The following is a 20,565-nucleotide window of genomic DNA, read 5'->3' as shown; positions in this document are numbered from 1 at the left end:
CTAAAACTATAAACGCTGATTAAAGGCATAGTAGGAAGGTCAAGGAGTAGAATTGTCAATTACCTTCTTAGCTCTAGCTCAGCTTTCAAGAAAAATATTTAATTAGCTTAAAACCGTCTGTGAGGGCTGTTGAGTTAAATTTGGACTCTGGTTCATTTTCATTCTCTCTCTTCACAGCAAACGTTGAAAATCATTTTGGGGTTAACATCCAATATAACCTGTGTTTTAGGTTTTCACCAGGAGATTCTAAAATTTCACTAGATGAAGCTAGTTTGATGTTTTATATACTTTGTCACACAATTTTATCCTAACCTTGTGGTTCTTTCTTTTTATTAGTGTGGAAATTGAATTATTTAGTCACAGATATTTTGGAAAATACAAAATGAATTTTGAGGATAGATCACTCCACATTCCCCTCAGAGCTATCACCAAGGAGTAATTTTTCAAATAATAAAACAGTAGAAAATTTAGAGTTCTGATGGCAAAGAATGGCCTTAAATAAATTCTGGGAGTGGGAGAGTCATATGGAAACCTTCAAATAACCAGAAAAAATATCAGAGTATTCATCTGATCTCAAAATGCAGGATGACTAAGCATAAAATTAAAAGAAGAAACTTTAGGGGCCCCTGGATGGCTCAGTCGGTTGAGCATCTGCCTTCAGTGCAGGGTCCTGGGATTGAGCCCCACTTTGGGTTCCCTGCTCAGCAAGGAGTCTGCTTCTCCCTCTCACTCTACCCCTGCCCCTGCTTGTGCTCTTTTTCTCAAATAAATAAATAAAATCTATAAGGTTAAAAAAATGAACTTTGGAAGAAATTAATAAATATGAATGCATTATAAAAATATTTAAACTTCGATATAGCAAGAATTACAAAAATTAAGAATAATAACAAACTAGGAAAACAACTTGCAACAAATAAATTAGTTGGGAGAAAAAAAACCCACGATATGGTATTATAATCAAGGAAAGGACTAGGCAAGGCCACACATGTGAATTAGAGCTGAGAAGAAAAAATACAAGTTAGCAACAAGCACTTGTTTAATAAATGCCAAATACCGGGATAGGGCAGTGACCAAGAAGCTCCACCTCTGATAAAAGCAGGTGATAAATTTGCTTTGACGTGGATGGAACTGGAGGGTATTATGCTGAGTGAAATAAGTCAATCCGAGAAGGACAAACATTATATGGTCTCATTCATTTGGGGAATATAAAAAATAGTGAAAGGGAATAAAGGGGAAAGGAGAAAAAATGAGTGGGAAATATTAGAAAGGGAGACAGAACATAAAGACTCCTAACTCTGCGAAACGAACTAGGGGTGGTAGAAAGGGAGGAGGAGCGGGGGGTGCCTGGGTGGCGGCACTGAGGGGAGCACTTGGCAGGATGAGCACTGGGTGTTATGCTATATGTTGGCAAATTGAACTCCTATAAAAAATAAATTTATAAAAATTTTTAAAAAGGAAAAAAAAAAGGCAGGTGATAAGAACAGGTGACAGGTAAGAAGTTTACATGAGCACCAGCTGATGCACGGAAGGGTTGAGTTACTACATCGTGCCCCTGAGGGTAACAGAACACCGCATGTGAACTGGAATTACAATAAACACTTAAAAAAAAGAGGTATGGGGGCATCTCGGCGGAACAGTGGTTGAGCATCTGACTTCAGCTCAGGGCATGACCCCGGGGTTCCTGGATCGCGCCCCACATCGGTTCCCCGCAGGGAGCCTGCTTCTCCCTCTGCCTGTGTCTCTACCTCTCTCTGTGTTTCATGGCCTGGGGGCGGGGGGTGGGGGGACCGTCCGCAGGAGGCAGGTGCCACCGTGAGAAAGCGTGAATTAAATACACAATGTAAAGTTAGGTTCTAAGAACAAGCCACAGAGGAACAGAGCGATGGAGCTGAGTGATCGGAAGGAAGACATACGCTCCCAAATACGTGCAAAAACACGATTAAAAAGCAAGAGAAGGTTTTAAAAGAGAAGTTCCCCCATGGAGTTCCCTCCCTCCCTCTCCCAGTTCTCCCCTCTCCCCCCCCTTCCCCCTCCCTCCTTCTCTGTCTCTCTCCTCACTCTCACCCTCCCCTTCTCGCCCACCCTCTCTCCCAGCCCCCTCCTCTTCTTCCTCCCTCCCTCTCCCCTCTCTTCCTCCATCTCCCTATCCCACCCCTGCTCCCCTTCTCCCCTCTCCCTTACTCTCTGTCACTCCCTCCCTCTCCCTCTCTCTCCTTCCATCTCTCCCTCTGTCTCCCCCTCCCTCTCTCTGAATGTGTGCCCTTGAAAACCCCCATCACCATTCCTCCCCCATTTACACCTCCTTGGCTACCAGCCCACTAGAATATATCGAGTTCGCTATAAGGGGCTCCTGTGCTTTTGCTCTGCCGTACCGTCCACAGTTTGGCATGGAGCAGCAATCACTTTGAGGCCTTAGGACATGCCTGAATCAAATCTGTCAGTTACTGAAATAAATTGTTTAGCCTGTCTCACCCTTAAGTTATGGCTGTGCAGAAACCTGTAAAGATGTCTTTTGTGTCTCAAAATATTGTTCACTTGCAACAAGTTTCATTGTGTGAACTGTGATCCTCTTTGTATAAAACTGAAGAGGAAAGTTTGAAATTAAGTGAAATGATTTAGGTAAAAACAGAAATCTTCTGTAAAATCTGCTGTAACCACATTGGGTACATATGTATGCATGTTTGTGAATATGTATATGAATGTTTGTGTAACTAAAATATAATAGAGATTGGGCTAAGTTATCCAGATTTGTATTAAAAAAGGTAGTTTTTGAAGGGAATGATATTTCGACTCCAATTAAACAAAAGAATTCACCAATTAAACAAGAGAAAGAGCAGAAATAAAAATTGATATAATACAATAAATAAAACCTCCTGCTCTCGATTTCAGGTCATGATCCCCAGAGCCATGGGATGGAGCCCTGTGTGGGACTCTATGCTGGGTGGGAGACTGCTTAGGATTGTCTCTGCCTCTCCCTCTGCCCCTCCTCCCTCACTACTGGGGTGCACACAATCTCTCTCTCTCTCTCTCTTTCTCTCTCTCTAAAAAAAGATTCTTAAAATAAAATGAGGGGCATCTGGGTGGGTGGCTGAGGGGTTAAACACCTGCCTTCGGCTCAGGGCGTCCTGGGATGGAGTCCTGTATCAAGCTCCCCAAAGGGAGCCTGCTTCTCCCTCTGCCTGTGTCTCTGCATCTCTCTGTGTGTCTCTCATGAATAAATAAATAATATCTTTAAGAATTATTAAAAAATTAAAATGAGCAAATGCTATCAAGCAATATATACAAAATAATTTCTAAATCAAGCAAGTTTGAATTGAGGACAAAGAAAACACTGAACAAGACTAAGGAGGCCACTTTATATTTACAAAGAGTAAAGCTCTTCCACAGTAAGCTCTTCCAGTAATTAATAACTATGCATCAAATAAGAGAGCATTAAAATCATAAAGCTGAACCTATTAGGAATACAAGGAACAAATACATCTGGTAAAATATTTTAATTTACCTCCCTTAGTTCAGGACATATTAAATGGACAAAAGTAATTACTAAGGATAGTATAACAGTAACAACAAAAAGCTAAGATAGACCTAATTGCCAAATATCCAATTCCATAATGTAGAAACAGAAAATAGATATTTGGAAATGCTCACAAAAACTAATCCTAAAATAGCCCACATTGAAATCCTCATCAAATTCCAAAATGTATTGAAATCGTACTTAGTCCTCAGACCTCTGTGCAATGAGAGAAAACTTAACACAAAATGTTCACAGAATCTGAAAGAAGAACTTTGATGCACATAGTTTATTTGGGAAACAAGACAAATGGGAGGAAGTAGGAAAAGGGAGACAAAAACTGTGTGGGAAATGAAGGAAACAGCAGATCTGAGTTTTCCTGGGGACCCTCTAAGGAATCATGAAGTGTGTACCTCAGAACTTTCCCATCTAGGGGAAGAGGAAGCTGGGGGATTTATCCACTGACTTCTGTCCTTTGTCAGGTGCAGGGAGCTCCAGAGGCTATTTTATCTGGCATTGCCAACTGACCTACAAGACCTGAGCCACTAGAGAAATACCTTTAGGAAGAAGGGGAAAGTTGTAGCTGGCAGCCGAGAGGGGAGGCTGCTCAGGTGCACACCTGTCCTCCAGCTAAATTACTACGTGCTGGGTACACCCTAAGCACCCCCCCACCCCCCCACCCCCCACCCGTCGTACCTCTGCATAACTTCCTCCCACTCTTGAGTGCTAGTGGAACCAGAGACCACTCCAACCAACAGAATATGGCAAAGGGGATGGGAAGCCACTCCCATGTTGAGGTTTGCTTAGGTTACGTTTCATAGAAAAGGTGAAGGGGTTTTGCAGACATAATTAAAGTCCCAGACTGCTTGGATTTAGTCAAGAGGGAAATTACCTTAGGTGGGTCGGACTTAGTAAGGTGAAAAATTCTTTTTTTTTTTTTAAGTTTTTTTATTTATTAGAGAGAGCACACCCAGCATGCAAGAACATGAGTAGGGAGAGAAGGAGAAGCAGACTCCATGCTGAGCAGGGAGCCCGATGCAGGGCTCAGTCCCAGGACCCCAAGATCATGACCGAAGGCAGATGCTTACCTTGACTAAGCCACCCAGGTGCTCCTTAGTGAAAAATTCTTAAGAGTGACTGCACCATCCTGAAGTCAGAGAGATCCCTCCAGCTGACCTTGAAGAAACAAAAGTCATGTTGTAAAGTGTGAGGTGAGCCCTGCGCCAGCTGACTTAGTGACTGTGGCTTTGTGAGACCCAAACAGTGATCTAGGTCTGAACTCCTGAGCCACAAAGGCTGAAAGATAACAGTACCTGTTGTTTTACATTTGTGATGATTTATCACGCAACACAGAAAACTAATATGGGATGTGAGGCATCAACAGTGTCTTTTTCACTGGAGAATAAGTCATAACACCTGATTCTCCGGTCTGAGCATCATCAAAGCTGGAAGCACAGATCATAGATGTTAACAGCAATGAAAACACTATGAAAACCCATGGGTCACACCTTCAGCAGTGCTCAGAATAAAATTCACAACTTCACCTTCTTATGTTGATGAAAAATAAGAAACAAGGGATGCCTGGGTGACTCAATCTGTTAAGCATCTGCCTATGGCTCAGGTCATGATCCCAGGGTCCTTGATTTGGGCTGGGATCATGACCTTAGGGTCATGAGATCAAGCCCCACATCCTGCTCTGCACTGGGTGTGGAGTCTGCTTAACCTCTTTCACTCCCTCTGCCCCTCTCTTCCTCCCCTTCCTCTCTAAAAAGAAAAGAAAGAAATAGAAAGAGAGAAGAAAGAAGAAAGAAGAAAAAAGAAAGAAAGAAAGAAAGAAAGAAAAGAGAAGAAGAAGAAGAAGAAGAAGAAGAAGAAGAAGAAGAAGAAGGAAGGAAGGAAGGAAGGAAGGAAGGAAGGAAGGAAGGAAGGAAGAGAAACTAAATATATTAGGATTCAACTCAAGAAGTTAGGGAAAAAATAACAAAATTAATTTAAGAAAAGCAGAGAGAGGGAATTAGCAAGAAGGGGAGGGATATTGTAGAAAAATAAAATAAGGAGGGCACCTGGGTGGCTCAGTCCAGATAAGTGGCTGCTTTTGGCTCAGGTCATGATCTCAGGGTCCTGGGATGAAGTCCCAGCTCAGGCTCCCTACACAGCTGGAGTCTGCTTCTCCCTCTCCCTCTGCCCCTCAGCCCTGCTCTTGCTTTCACCTTTTCTCTCAAATAAATAAATAAAATCTTATAAAAAAATAAGGTAAAAGTGATAAAACTAAGAGGCAAATTTAGGAGGTAATTCCTTAAAAAGTAAAGGAAAATACAACTGGAAATGATCCTAAGCAGGGGGAAAAAGAAAACCACATAAATAAACAAAAGATGAGAAATTCACTGAGTTTATTTTCATAAACACAAATGCAGAGAAAATAAAAAGAAGAAGAAACTATTGTCCTTTGCTTGACACAATGCAAATATATCTGAAAAGGTGAATTAAATGAAGTTTGGATAGGAAAATACAAATTACCAAATGTGACTCTAGAAGAGCGTTAGGACACTTGGGTCTAAAGCTCGTGTTGGAGCAGAAATGGGTTGATGGCAAGGGCAGCAGGAGGTGAATCTGGAAAGCAGGAAAGGACTCAGAACCACCTAGTAAGCCAGGTAAGCAAATTTAGATTTGACCTTGGTGAATTCAGATTTGACCTTGACCTTCAAGACCTGAAACCATGTGATGTGGAACTGAGCCACTTCCCAAAGAGGGAAGTGATGGGATCTGATTCTGCTCTTTCAAAAGATCACTCTGGTGAAGAAAAGAAAACAAAACAAAACACAAAAATCAAAATGGAACAATTACAGTGGGAAACAGACACAGTTAATAAATAGCCTCCTTCCCATCACAATAAAGTACTCAAGATAATTTCACAATGTAATTGCGTTAATCCTTTAAAATTGAGTTCTGTTTGCCATTTTAATTGTTCAAGACAAAGAAAACTAAGGCTTCCAATTATTTTTATGAGACTGGACGTTTGAGAAACAAATACCACAAAGATAGATAAATTTCATTTGTGAACACTGATCTCAAAAACTTACATAAAATGTTAGGACACAATAGGATATTAAAAATTGATGCCCAAAATAAGGAGGGCACATGATGAGATGAGCACTGGGTGTTATAGTATATGTTGGCAAATTGAATTTACATTAAATAAATAAAGAAAATAAAAAGTTGATGCCCAAGGTCAAGTAATATCAGGAATAATAATCAGAAATAATCAAAGAATAATTTGATATTGGGAAATTATTAATATATTTCATTTTATTAATAGCTCATCATGAAAAATTATGTGATCCTCTTCAAAGATACTTAGAATGGGATAGAAGGCAGACATGGATATGGTATGGACATAGATACAGATATAGAAAAGTACAGCATGAAACCTGGAAAGAAGGAAGTAGGGACACCTGAGTGGCCCAGTGGTTGAGCGTCTGCCTTTGGCTCAGGTCATGACCGCAGGGTCCTGGGATGGAGTCCCACATTGGGCTCCCCACAGGGAGCCTGCTTCTCTTTCTGCCTGTGTCTCTGCCTCTCTCTCATACAAATAGATAAAATTCAGAAAATAAAAGGAAGTAACTTTATCATTATTTGCAAATGATATGAGATTGCATGCCTAAAAAGCAGAAAAGAATAAACTTCAAAACTATTTTTTAATTGAAGTATAGTTAACAGTGTAGTGTTAGTTTGAGGTGTACACTATAGTGATTCAACAATTCTATCCATTGTTCCATTCACATCAAGATAAATGTACTATTAATCCCCTTTATTCACCCCTCCCCCTACCACCTCCCCTCTGGCAACAACCAATTTGTTCTAATTAAGAGTCTGGGTTTTTTGTTCGTTTGTTTGTCTCTGTTTTTGTTTGCTCATTTGTTTTGTTTCTTAAATTCCCCATATGAGTGAAATCATATGGTATTTGTTTTTCTCTGACTGACTTATTTCACATAGCATAACACTCCCTAGCTCCATCCACGTCATTCCAAATGGCAAGATTTCATTCTTTTTTATGGCTGAATAACATCCATTATATATGTATACCACCTGTTCTTTATCCATTCATCTATGGATGGACACTTGGGCTGTTTCCTTATCTTGGCTATTGTAAATAACACTGCAATAATAGGGATGCATATATCTTTTCAAATTCGTGGTTTTGTTTTCTTTGGGTAAAAACTCAGTAGTGGAATGACTAGATCATATGGTCATTCTATTTTTAATTTTCTGAGGAACCTCCATACCATTTTCCACAGGGGCTGTACCAGTTTGCATTCCCACCAAAAGTGCACTGTTTTGTTTTGTTTTGTTTTTCACATCTTTGCCAACGCTTGGTATTTCCTGTGTGTGTGGTGGGGGGAGGGGGGGATTAAAGATTTTATTCATTTATTCATGAGAGACAGAGAGAGAGGCAGAGTCATAGGCAGAGGGAGAAGCAGACTCCCTGCGGGGAGCCCAATGCAGGACTTGATCCCTGAACGGCAGGATCATGACCTGAGCCAAAGGCAGATGCTCAACCACTGAGCCACCCAGGCGCCCCTCTTGTGTCTTTTACTTTAGCCATGCTGACAGGTGTAAGATGGTCATTGTGGTTTTAATTTGCATTAAAAATAGTTTTACTATTGCATTAAAATAGTTTTTGTAAAACTATTACTAACAATAAAAAAATAAAATGGTTAGATAAAAATTAATATAAATAATGGGTTTTTGTATATTAGCCACAAAAAAAGTAGAAAACATAATTGAAAATGTATTTCACACACAAAAAAAAAGAAAACGTATTTCACTTATAGTAGTAATGAAAAGAATAAAGTAGCTAGAGAATGGTGTGATTTAAAATATGCAAGATCTAGAAGTGCCTTGCTGGCTCAGTCAGGGAGTGTGTGACTCTTGATCTTGGGATTGAGTTGGGACTCATGTTGGGTGTTTATTTTATTCAAAAATAAAAAAATAAAAATCTTGAAATATTTAAGATCTATATAAAGAAAAATTTTAAGTGAAACTGGTGAAGTTTTTTAAAAATTGATTAATGGAAAGTTATTGAATAGGATTGCTCAATGTTACAAAGATTTCAAATGTCCCTAAATTAATCTATAATAAATGCAACAAATGTTAAAAGCAGCGTTTTAATAACACTAGAAAAATATGTTCCAAAATTCATATAGAAAAATAAACATGCAATGGCAGCTGGAACACTTACTTAAGCAAAAAAGAATGGGAACCAGGAAGGCCACACTGAAAAAAAATAATAAACCATGGTAATTGCAATTATGGGGGGCTCATACTTGAATACACAGGCAGATCAAAGGAAAAGATTGGGGAGTCTATAAATCAACCCAAAACATACGTGAGTTTCATAAGTGATAAATATAACACAACAAATCAGGGCAGAAGAAAATGAACTCTTCACCAAATGGTCTTCATAACCAATCGCAGAAAGAAAAGACATATCCCAACTTCACTAACACCAAAATCAATTTTAGATGATCACAGATTTAAACATTAAAAAACTAGAACGGAACTGATGAAGACATGAGAAAAAACTTTAAATAATCCCAGAATGAGAAAGACTTTTCTAATTATGATCACCCCCCCTCCAAAAAGCCTGAAAGCGCTTAAAGAAAAGATGGAAAAATTTGACTAGCATCAAAATGAAAAGTTCTAAAAACAAAAAACTTAGGAATGCTGAATGGAAAAATACCATAAACAAACTCAAAAGACATACAACATACTGGGGAAAAAACTTGTTCATACTTATCGAAAAGGGATCATTCCGTTTCTGTATAAATGGTACACACAAACTACAGAAAAAACATGTGTAACTTTACTTAGAATAATAAAAATGCAAAATTAGAAAACCAAGATACATTTACTTCCCTTGTATCAGAGAGGCAAAAATAAACTTTGGCCGCGCTCTGTGTTGGCGGGCATGGATGTTGGCATGGGGTCCAGCACAGGTGTGAGGAAACAGGTACACTCCAGCCTCGGCGGGTGGTGGTAAAATAAATCATGACCTCCATGGAGGGCAATATGGCCATAATCAACAAAATCACGACAAGATTACATTACCCCTGGGTCCAATTTGCATAGTAGGTATGAAATGATGCGATTGACATTCCATAGAATGAATATTTGTTGAAAGCCTACGATGTATCAGTCTTATTTTAATTGTTGAAGATAAAGCAGGAAACAAAACAAAATCCTTCCTGTATTCAAGGAAGGACATAATCCTTTTCTCTTTTTTTTTAAGGAAGGAAATAATTCTTGGTGAAGGCATACCATAAACAAATAAGAGACCAATACAATAAATTCTGGTTCATACACACAATGGAATCCTCTAAAGCTATTTTAGAAAGTGAGGCAGCTCTATATGTATTGATATGAAAGATATAGCAAGTGAAACAGGCAAGGTTAGAAGCATATGCACAGCATATTGCTATTTGTGTAAAACAAAAACAAAAACCCTCCATACACACATACACGGAGGGACACACAAGAAGCTGGAAATTGTAGCTGTCTCTGGGTGCCAGGGAAATCAGGACTGGGAAAGAGACATATTTTGCTAGATATCCTTTTGTTCCTTTGAAATTATATGCCATGGACATGTATTAAATATAAAATAATGCATGAAAATTGCTACCAAAAATATAAATAAATAGGAACGACTGAGCATACGTGCCCAAACAAGTGTTAATTCTGAGTATACTGTTATGCTAAATAATAGCACATTTTAAAACCATAAGGAAAAGAGAATGCAAACCTACAAGTGTAAAAAGTGTTCCATGTTTTTTTTTTTAAGATTTTATTGACTTATTCATGAGAGACACACAGAGAGAGGCACAGAGACATAGGCAGAGGGAGAAGGAGGCTCCCTGTGGGGAGCCTGATATGGGACTTGATCCCAGGACCCCGGGATCATGCCCTGAGCCAAAGGCAGATGCTAACCACTGAGCTGCCCGGGTGCCCCTCCATGTTTCTTCTTAAATTCATGCTTGCAAAATTCCGGTTCAACTTATAGTCACATGTTTTTGGTTGATTCTCTGCTCTTCTTTGAGTCAATGTATTTTCAGGGTCTGTGTGATGAAATGCTACCATAGCCCGCACGTGGTCACTTCATTGTCACCATGGCTCCGTCCACCAGCAGAGCTCTCAATGCACTGGGCTCTTCATTTTTCCCTTGTGTCTCCAGATGACCAGAGTAGATGGAGGGGCTCCCTGGGTGCCTCAACTACTGCCCAAACCCTGTGGTTTATCTTTAGCCCCTTCCCTAGCTCTCTAATAATGTTTGAGCAATGTCATTAGGACTCTGCCAATCCCAGCTCTTTCTACTGAGTCCTTTATAGCCATCAGATAGATCACTGTTATGGAATGAGTGTTTGTGTCTCCCCGCAAATTTATAAGGTGAGTTACCTTATGAATTTGGTAAGAAGGTAAATAACCTTACTCATAAGGTGAAGAACCCAATGTGATGGTATTTGGAGATGGGGCTTTGAGGAGGTAGTTAGGGTTAGATGCAGTCATGAGGGTGAGGCCTGCACAATGGGAGTAGTGCCCTTATAAGAAAGACTCCCGAGAGCCTTCTCTCTTTCCCACAAAGAGGTCACATGATTACACCGCAAGCCGGCAGGTACCTACAGGCCAATGAAATTCTCAGAATGAAACCTACCTTGATCTTGTACTTCTCGGGCTCCAGAAGTGTGAGAAATGGGCTTCTGCTGTTTAATCCGCCCACGCTGTGGTGTTGCGTCGTGGCACTCTGAGCTGACAAATACAGTTTCCCCTAATTCAGCCGCATGACTGTTTCAAGGGGCCAGGCCATTTCAAAACACCATCCACTCTGGAGAAGGAGGTGGTGATTGTTGCACACCGATGTAAATGAATTTAACGCCGCTGAACTGTACCCTTAAAAATGACGAAAATGGTAAATGTTGCTATTTATTTTTGTACCACACGCACACAAAAAAGGCATCAAACTCATTTTCTCATTTTAAACTCAATTACCCCACCCCATCCCTTCCTTTCTTGCTCAAAAGACAGACGTGTCTACAGCCTCTCTGTGGAATAAGATACTATAGGAAAGATGCTCATCGCATAGTTATTTAACATTTGAAAATAGAACTTTAGGGGAAAAATGTAGGCATGGGGGTTGCAGGGTAAATGAACCGTCACACTGTAAGTTAATAACCCCCAGGAATCCTGAAAGCTATTTTAAAACATTGTATTAAGAGCCCTGGAAGAATTTGTGATGAAGATCAAATATACTAGACCCTTGGAAAACACAATTCCCAGTTTGTCAGCTCTCAAAGGCAAAGATGCTAGAGCAGCCACAGTCTTCAGAAACGTAGGAGAGAAAGAGACAAAGGGAATGCCTGGGAATGGAGTAGAAATTAGAAGAGCAAGCAGGACATCAAATAAAAAGTCTCAGAAAGGGGCGCCTGGGTGGCTCAGTGTTGAGCGTCTTTGGGTCAGGGCACGACCCCGGGATCGAGTCCCTCATCGGGTTCCCCTCAGGGAGCCTGCTTCTCCCTCTGCCTGTGTCTCTGCCTCTCTCTGTGTCTCTCATGAATAAATAAATAAAATCTTTAAAAGTGAGAGAGAGAGAGTCTCAGAAAGAAAATTCATCTCCTGGAATCTTAAGGCACTCCTGTGATACTAGGTCACTGGGGTCTGCTTGAAATAAACTAGCCTTTGGCTAGGTGCTTGATCTTACAGGTGACTCACTGTAAAGTGTTCATAAGTTTAATATGTATGTTTCCCCATATTTTACGGCATTTAGGTGCCTGGATACCAGCAGATCCTAGCTCCCAGTGAAAATTTCCATTCTGCAATGTGTCCTCCTCTGTCTCACTACTTCAGGGAGGTAGACTGGAGAGGTATAGGGTCAGAGAGAAGTGGAGGATCACATGTGGTCTGCAGTCTCCAGAGGGCTGTGTGGCTAATGTGCAATTTGTATTGGGGAAATTCGGAATGCAAGTCACTGATTGGTGCTGTTATATCTGGCAGATATGTGACTTCTCTGCACCTCAGCATCCCCAGCTTTGAATTGTGGATAATATTAAATAATGCCCCACCCTGGTTGTGTGTGTATGAGGATCCCATACATGGGATGTGCTTAGTGAGAGGATATCTTGAGATATTCACCTCTGTACCTTCCTTTCTCCCACACTCCTGCTCCCTGCAGTGGTCAGCCACCAAGGGAATGAGAACCAGGGATGCCTGGGTGGCTCAGTGGTTGAGCATCTGCCTTCAGCTCAGGTCGTGATCCTGGTATCCTGGGATCGAGTCCACATCGGGCTCCCTACAGGGAGCCTACTTCTCCCTCTGCCTGTGTCTCTGCCTCTGTGTGTGTATGTGTGTGTCTCATGAATAAATTTTTTTAAAATCTAAAAAAATAAAAAAGGGGGAGAGAGAGAAAAAAACAGAAATGGTCAATGCTTGTAATTTTGACTTCCAGACATGTTGCTCTGGGAAGCCTGGCTTGGAGTGGGAGAGGTCAGTGGGAAGGAAGAGGGATATGTCCACGAGGGAACAGCCTCGTACAATGCCCTTTGCGATTATAAAATACAGAGCATAAAATCATGGGATACAAATTATCTTACTTAGCACCAATGAAAATTAAAAGGCCTCTAAGTCTGTGACACCAGAAGACCAAAAAAGTTGAGCTATTAGCACAAGGCTTTGAAAATATCATGTACCAAGCCATTTTTATCTTGTTACACACATTACACATATAACAGTATTTGCAAGGCATTTACCTTGAACTTATGGGGAATTTAAACATTAAGCCAGTTCCTTTGAATATTCTTTTCTTGCCATATTTATACTTTATTCCGTGGCTTGTCATCATAAAATTCAGTAGTTCATTTACCAACAGCTTTCCTGCCAAATTCTACTATAATCGCAGTGCTCACTTGCAACATTTGTGTTATTTATCCCTGAGTTCATACTATTCACTTACCTGTTTGAGATAGAAAGTTACATTGCATCATTAAATGAGTTAGAATTAATTCATCCAGTGTAAAAAAAAATAAATAACTTGTCAGGTCCTCTTGGGGGGAGGGGGAATCTCATTTCTTCCAAGTTCAATTATAGTAGAAATAAGTTTTTAAAGATTTTTATTTATTTATTTGAGAGAGAGAGAGCACAAGCAGTGGGGAGCAGCAGAGGGAGAGGGAGAAGCAAGTTCCCCACTGAGCAGAAAGCCTGGATACAGGACTTGATCCCAGGACCCCAGGATCATGACCTGATCTGAAGGCAGGTGCTTAACCTACTGAGCCACCCAGGTGCCCCTAAAAGAAATATTTTTAGACACAACCCAGAATCTTGGTGTTTTCTTCAACAAATACACTGTATAAATAGTATTACCTATTTTAAAGTCAGTGACTTATCTGTAATACCCTTAGTAAAGCTTTTATAAGTTATTAAATTTATATAGGGTAGTGACCATCAGAATGAGACTTTACTGTTCAAAGAGCACATAAAAGTTCCATTATGAGCTAAGTTTTGACCTAAGAGTTAAGGAAGATGTGGGGCAAAAGAACTGGTTGAGAAAGAAAATAATTGGCGAAGCATGGGCAATGTATGGAGGAGCCTGGGAAAGGAAACCAACCTAGGGGCACCTGGGTGGCTCAGTGGTTGAGCTTCTGCCTCTGGCTCAGGGCGTGATCCTGGGGTCCTGGGACCAAGTCCCGCATTGGGCTCCCTGCATGGAGCCTGCTTCTCCCTCTGCCTGTGTCTCTGCCTCTCTGTCTGTGTGTCTCTCATGAATAAATAAATAAAACCTTTTTTTAAAAAAAAAGGAACTAAAGAAATGCAGATCTTGGCAGTTAAAAGTTCTCCCATTTCATAGGAAACTGGAGGGAATGAAGGGAACCACCAACCAGGCAAAAGAAACAGGCAAAGCTTCATGACCAACCAGGGAAACAAACTTATTTTCAACCTTTTGTTTCCAACCGCATGTGGCAACTGAGTGCTCACAATAGCACGATGATTTGGGGCCCACTTTTCTCCCCTGTCCACTGAGGATGGAGACGAAGACTAGTTCTTCATTATATGCCCCATGAGACAAATACGAGAAAGGAAAACAAACCCCCAAAAAAGGCCAAACAAATTATTGCATTCATTCTATTAAATGTGAGGGAGCATCTACCACAATGAGATGGTACAAGAATTTACCGTCTGCACTGCAGTGTCTTAAGTGTGTTAACAGATGCAAACACCCCAGACATGGAAGAACACAGAATGAGTGGGAGTCTTACTGGGATAAGCATCCTGGGAGAGGTGATCCTTGAGGAATTCTTGAAGATATTGCAGGGGTTACACAGGTGGCCGGGCGGGGGTTGTCCGCGCACCTGTGAATAAAATACACAATTTGGGAGGGAGATGACACCCAAAATATAGACTAGCCCAGAAGTTAGTTGACATGCCCTGGGTTTAAATCAATGAAAATTAAGCTATGAGAGTGGGGTGGGGAGGGTAGGTGGAGGAGCTGGTCGCTGAAAGATCTTGTACTTATTTGGCACTTCTGCAAGCCAAGCCTTGATTTCTCGAAGCTAAAAGACGTGCCCTAGGGTTTGGGGAAATTAGGTGTGCATGATGATTGCCCAAGTGAAGCCCTCTCTCGATGGACTCAGAAGCACAGAAGGGGTATCAGGACGGGGGACCTTTGGAGCTGTCTGTTGCACCCATGCCCAGAGCAAATGCAATGATTCCAGAAGCGTGTTCAGAACCTCTCCTATATAAAGCAGTGGGTTCGATGACTTCCTGCCAGGAAAGCCCATGGCGCTCTTTAATGCACAAAAATGTTTCTGTTCACTGGTTGCAAATCATGGGGTGGGGGGGGAGCATTTCTCCCCAACTCACCCACCGCCATGCCCAGCCCCGGGCAGCCTGCAACTGGGCACAGCCACACTGATGGTAACGACCACACTGTCCCATAGAAGCCCCAAGTCAGACAGCGAGTAAATCTATTTGCTTTAAAATCTAAGGGTTCTTTTCTTGTTTTTAATTCTCTGCTAACTGCCCCGCAAGAACAGATGTTGTTATTCTGAGCCTGGCATATTATTGGAATGACTTAACAGCATCTTCTGTTGCCAGCTCATTGTGTTTAGGGTTCGAAGGCTTTGCACTGTTTCCTTTTCTTCTTTTGATTAAAACGATGTGCCAAAAACCATATAGAAATCAGAGACTGTGAGCCTTCCAAGACAAGGCCTTTGCAGGAGCAGAGAAGTTTCTCTGAATAGCAGCACTCGCTCTCCCGCTCTCTCCCTCTGCTTTTTTTTTTTTCTTCTTTCCTTTCTTTTCTTTTCTTTTCCTTTCTTTTCTTTTTTTCCCTTCCCCTTCCTCCCTCTTCCTTAGAGCTGAGTCTTAACACGTTCTCCTCTGGTGCAACTTGATGACATGCTGTGTGTAACTGACAGTGACAGGGGGCCGCAGAAGTGGGGAAGGGACAGGCTGCCACCTGGCCACAGCCTGGAAGTTGCAGATCCCAGGTGCACTTCTCAGCTCTAAGCAAGTGAGCTTCTGTTTGTGTAGGAAGCACCCAGGATGACTCCTCACTTTATCTCACTCTGTGTGATCTCCGCTGTTTTCCTGAAACATTCAGCTCACTCAGGCCATCTTTGGCATTCCCAGTTTCAACACAGATGCAGGTGGTGTATTTCTCCACCAAAAGAAACAACAACAACAACAAGCATGCTGGCACAATGATAACTGGCCACTGACAGCTCATCTGGGAGGGTGACATCAGGGAACCGTGGGAACCATGCTGAATGGGAGTGAGCTTTCTGTCTGAAGTGGGCAACCGCCACCCTGCTTTAGCCAAGTTGTGTTTGGTGGCACTGGCATGTGGACACAGCTTGAGCAAACCTTCCCACTGTTTTTGGAGAGAAGCCAAAAATTCTTATTTCTAGGGGAAATACACTGGATTTTAAATATTGGGTGTTTTGGCTTTGTTTTTCTGTGTTGTTTCATTTTTATCTTGTTTTCTTGATGATGTTTTGGTTATACGCTAAGTCCACTACTGATGAACAGTTTTTCCTACACATATATTACATATTCTTGCCCTATATTATAGGCCTCTTCACATATATATTTTTTGTATCATCTATTGTTCCAAAAAGTGGTGTTAGGTACATAATACATGTTCAACTAATGCTTGGATGGTGGAGGGAAGGATGGATGAATGGTTGAGGAGAGATGGATAGACTGGCAAAATAAAGGAATGAGAAATTTGCTAATGGTATCACTCAGCCGATGAAAATGGATGGACACAGGAATGGGGAACCCTAAATTCTGGCTTATTTTAGATTCCGTTTAATTCAATCAAGTTAAGTGATAATCTTAGAGCTTCATCAGAATCCATATCTGGACTACCCCCTATTCCTTTCCCCTACCCAATCAGGAAACTACTTTGATTCATTACTTTGTAAGATGATACGTACAGAAATGTTTACCATAGCAATGTTTAAGGGACAAAACTAGAAACAAAGTGAATGCAGCTCAAAAGAAAAATGTACACCATCACTACATCTACGTGCTGGTGTATTCACACAACCAATGCAAATCATAAATTAGAGTGATCCCTTTGACTTGGAGGGGCTTCCATAAGGTATAACTAGCGGGGAAAAAAATCAAGATGCAAAAACGTGTGCATAATAGTATACCAATTTTTAAAAGTCTAACCCCCAATATATGTGTGTGTGGTTTGGTATATATGTAATCAGTTTTGAATTATATGGGTACAGAAAAAATATGACATACATATATTGATATTTTCATTTAGATTACCTTATTGTGGAAGGCTAATGAAGGCAAGCATGTGAGGTAAACATGCAAAAAAAAAAAAATAGGGAGCTTCTTTTCCAGCCCATGAGGAAGAAAGGGAACCAGAAAAATGAGCTTTATTCCCAAGTATATAGAAATTTAGGTTGCTCCTGTTGTACAACGGAACAGAATGGTGCACACTTTGGCCTAGCGACACTGTGTATGTTCATGTAACCAACTACATTATTCTGTTTTACATTAAAGACACCATACAGAAGTCACATGGACAATGGGCCATGCCAGTAGGACTGTATCTTATGCACATGTCACTTTTTTCAAACATAAATGCTCTACTGTGTCCCAAGGGTGCAGAAAATGCTAGTTGCTTGAAAAAGAAGATACTTTGCTTAATGCTTATTCCTTTACCCTGTAGAATTATGAGCTCCAGTCATATCGTCATGGCGGCGCTTGTTGGAACAACCCTGTGGCTGGGTTCCCTCTGTGTCTTACATTGTGCCATCCTCTTTCCCACCTGCAGAAACTTTTACTCTGGTCCATCCTTTGTTTCCCTGGTAATCACTCAAAATCCTCTTGTCACCCAAACATCCCCTGACTTTATCAACTTGTGAGAAGTGAGATCTCATTTTGTTTACCCACCTGAATCATAGTGCCCCCTCTATTTGGCTGGCAGGGAACTCAATCTTTGCTCTGAGTTAACCTCCCTAAATATTGTCTGATCAGCTTAAATCAGAGGTTCCCACAACTTCCTGCTTGGATTTGACTGATTGCTGATTCAGAATTTAAGAAACTCCTTTTCTCCCTGCATCACCGGTTTGTGATAAAAAGGATCGCAGAGAGCAGGTATAGGGAAAGGGTGTGGAGTTCCAAGGCCTCTTTGGGTACACCACTGTCCCCAAACCTCCATGTGTTCACCAGCCTGGAGGTTTTCTATCCCCTATCCTTTTTTGTTGTTGTTGTTGTTTTAAGATTTTATTTATTTATTCATGAGAGAGAGAGAGAGAGAGAGAGAGGCAGAGAGGCAGAGACACAGACAGAGGGAGAAGCAGGCTCACGCAGGGAGCCTGACGTGGGACTCTATCCAGGGTCTCCAGGACCAGGCCCTGGGTTGAAGGCGGCGCTAAACCGCTGAGCCACCTGGGCTGCCCCTCTTTTGGGTTTTTTAACAAAGCTTCATGACATAGGCACAATTGATTAAATCATTGACCAGAGTTCAGGAGGAGGGGAATGAAAGTTCCAACCTTTTAATCACTGGCTTCCCTGGCAACCAGCCCTCAACGTTAGGTGACCTGGGGGCTGTCCAAAAGTGGCCTCATTAACGTAACAAAAGACCCCTTTATCACTCATCACCTAAGCAATTCCCAGGGTTTTAGGAGTTCCGTGGCAGGGGCAGGGACGAAGACCAAATATGTATTTGCTATTCTAAATCCCAGTAACATATCTCCATTTTCTGTCTTTAACATAAAATAGAATGATACAGTATATTACATCACACACACACACACACATGCACACACACACACCATGTATGGCCTGGTTGAAGTATGCACAGTACTAATCAGAGGTGTAAAAAAATGCATAAATAAAATAATCTAACTTTCTGCTTTGGAATTTATTTCATTTTGCCATCAGGATGGCTGAGGATAGGGGTTTGTGGCATTGGGTATGGATTCTCCCAGAATTGACAGTTAGTATACTTTTGCTGCTAAGTCTTTACTTAGATCCCTATTGCCTTGTGGTTAGTTCCTTTTCAGATGCTCAGGTGGGTTCTCTCCTCTAAATTTTAGTTGCTTCTGGGCCCAGTTCAGTCGGCCAAGTATCTTTCTATCCCTAAAACTCAGTGGATTACCTGTCTGTATTCCCAGAGGGAATCCTCAAGCTCTATGTAAATGAGTCAAGGTGGCTCCACTAGCAGCAGCTCCATTGGGGTCAGAGGGATGGGGACCCTGGAAGACAAATAAAAGGAGATAACTTCCCTCCCCAGTAGCATGTACATCCCAGATCCTTCCCAGTTAAGATACCTGGTTACCCACCTCCATTCATTCTTTTTTTTTTTTTTTTTCTAATTTATTTATGATAGTCACAGAGAGAGAGAGAGAGGCAGAGACACAGGCAGAGGGAGAAGCAGGCTCCATGCACCGGGAGCCTGATGTGGGATTCGATCCCTGGTCTCCAGGATCGCGCCCCGGGCCAAAGGCAGGCGCCAAACCGCCACCCAGGGATCCCCCCCACCTCCATTCAAATTAGAATCCTCAACTGTACAAAAAAAGTCCTATTGGGATAAATATTCAAATTTTAGAAGGCCCATATTTGGGGATGATTATTATGTAATCCATACATATACAGCCCTAGTGAAGTGAGGGGGGCAGAACGAGGGAGGATGGGGCTCCAGATATGAAAATTCTCTGTATTATCAGTAGAAAGAGTAAGCTTTCCAGGGGCTTATACCCCTTCATGAGACCATAGATGCCGTCCCATGAAATTGCACTCTCAAACACTTGGCCTATTGAGTAATACACACACTCATACATTTTACCCCAAATATTATGACCCTGTTTTTCACCAAAGGCCCTGAAGTCATCTTAAACTATGCTGGAACATAAAAACTTAACAAGATTACAACTGAGCAATATGGGAGTCCCAAGAGTTATTAATATGTCTAAAGAAGAACACCATATAATGAAAATAAAGTAAGAAGAACATAAATAAGGAATGTTTCTAGAGAATCAGGCACAGCTGAGCAGGGATAGTCATACAAAACATCACACACACCAGCATGTAACCTCCCTGGGTCTAACCTACTTTCTCTGGAAACTACTTTTTGAAGCATCTTTGGAATTGCACCTTATGGCCTAGAATTCTCAGAGTTTAAACGGTGCATTAATGAATAACCAGAAAAGCCTCTGAGAAGCTGCCTGTGTGATCATTCACTGATAAAACTGGAAAAAGCCAAAATGTACTTAAATGCGAAGATTCAAAATTCCTAAACGCCATATTCCTCAACTAGCCAGAGAAGACAGAGACAAGCTAGGAGGCAGATGTAATTCTTTGTTATGCAACTTTGGCCAAAGTATCCATTTTATAAACTGCTAACCTTCAGAGATAAGAGAGTTATGAGCAATAAAGAAGGCTGGGGAATCCCCGAGGAAATTATTTGCTAGATATCTCTCAGAAAATTATAAAAGCAGCCAATGCACAGAATGTGAGTGAGCTATGTAGATGTGAACAAAGCT

At 41.2% G+C, this 20,565-nt stretch overlaps 1 long non-coding RNA gene across 1 annotated transcript in view; it reads right to left on the bottom strand.

The window, feature by feature from the left end:
* LOC112924748 (uncharacterized) overlaps nt 1-19,278 on the bottom strand; it is a 111,654-nt gene extending 92,376 nt beyond the window's left edge. The window contains exons 1-4 of the long non-coding RNA XR_003235955.2: nt 19,182-19,278; nt 14,809-14,901; nt 11,217-11,452; nt 4,600-4,687 (exon numbers count right to left, since the gene is read on the bottom strand). This is a non-coding gene — a long non-coding RNA (uncharacterized lncRNA). The remainder of the gene's footprint in view (nt 1-4,599; nt 4,688-11,216; nt 11,453-14,808; nt 14,902-19,181) is intronic.
* Between the last annotated feature and the right edge of the window lie 1,287 nt (nt 19,279-20,565).

Source organism: Vulpes vulpes, chromosome 12, assembly GCF_048418805.1.
Source record: "Vulpes vulpes isolate BD-2025 chromosome 12, VulVul3, whole genome shotgun sequence".
In the NCBI taxonomy this organism is placed as follows: Eukaryota; Metazoa; Chordata; class Mammalia; order Carnivora; family Canidae; genus Vulpes; species Vulpes vulpes.
The sequence above is the reverse complement of the archived record's forward strand: the minus strand, read 5'-3'. Positions and strand labels throughout refer to the sequence as shown.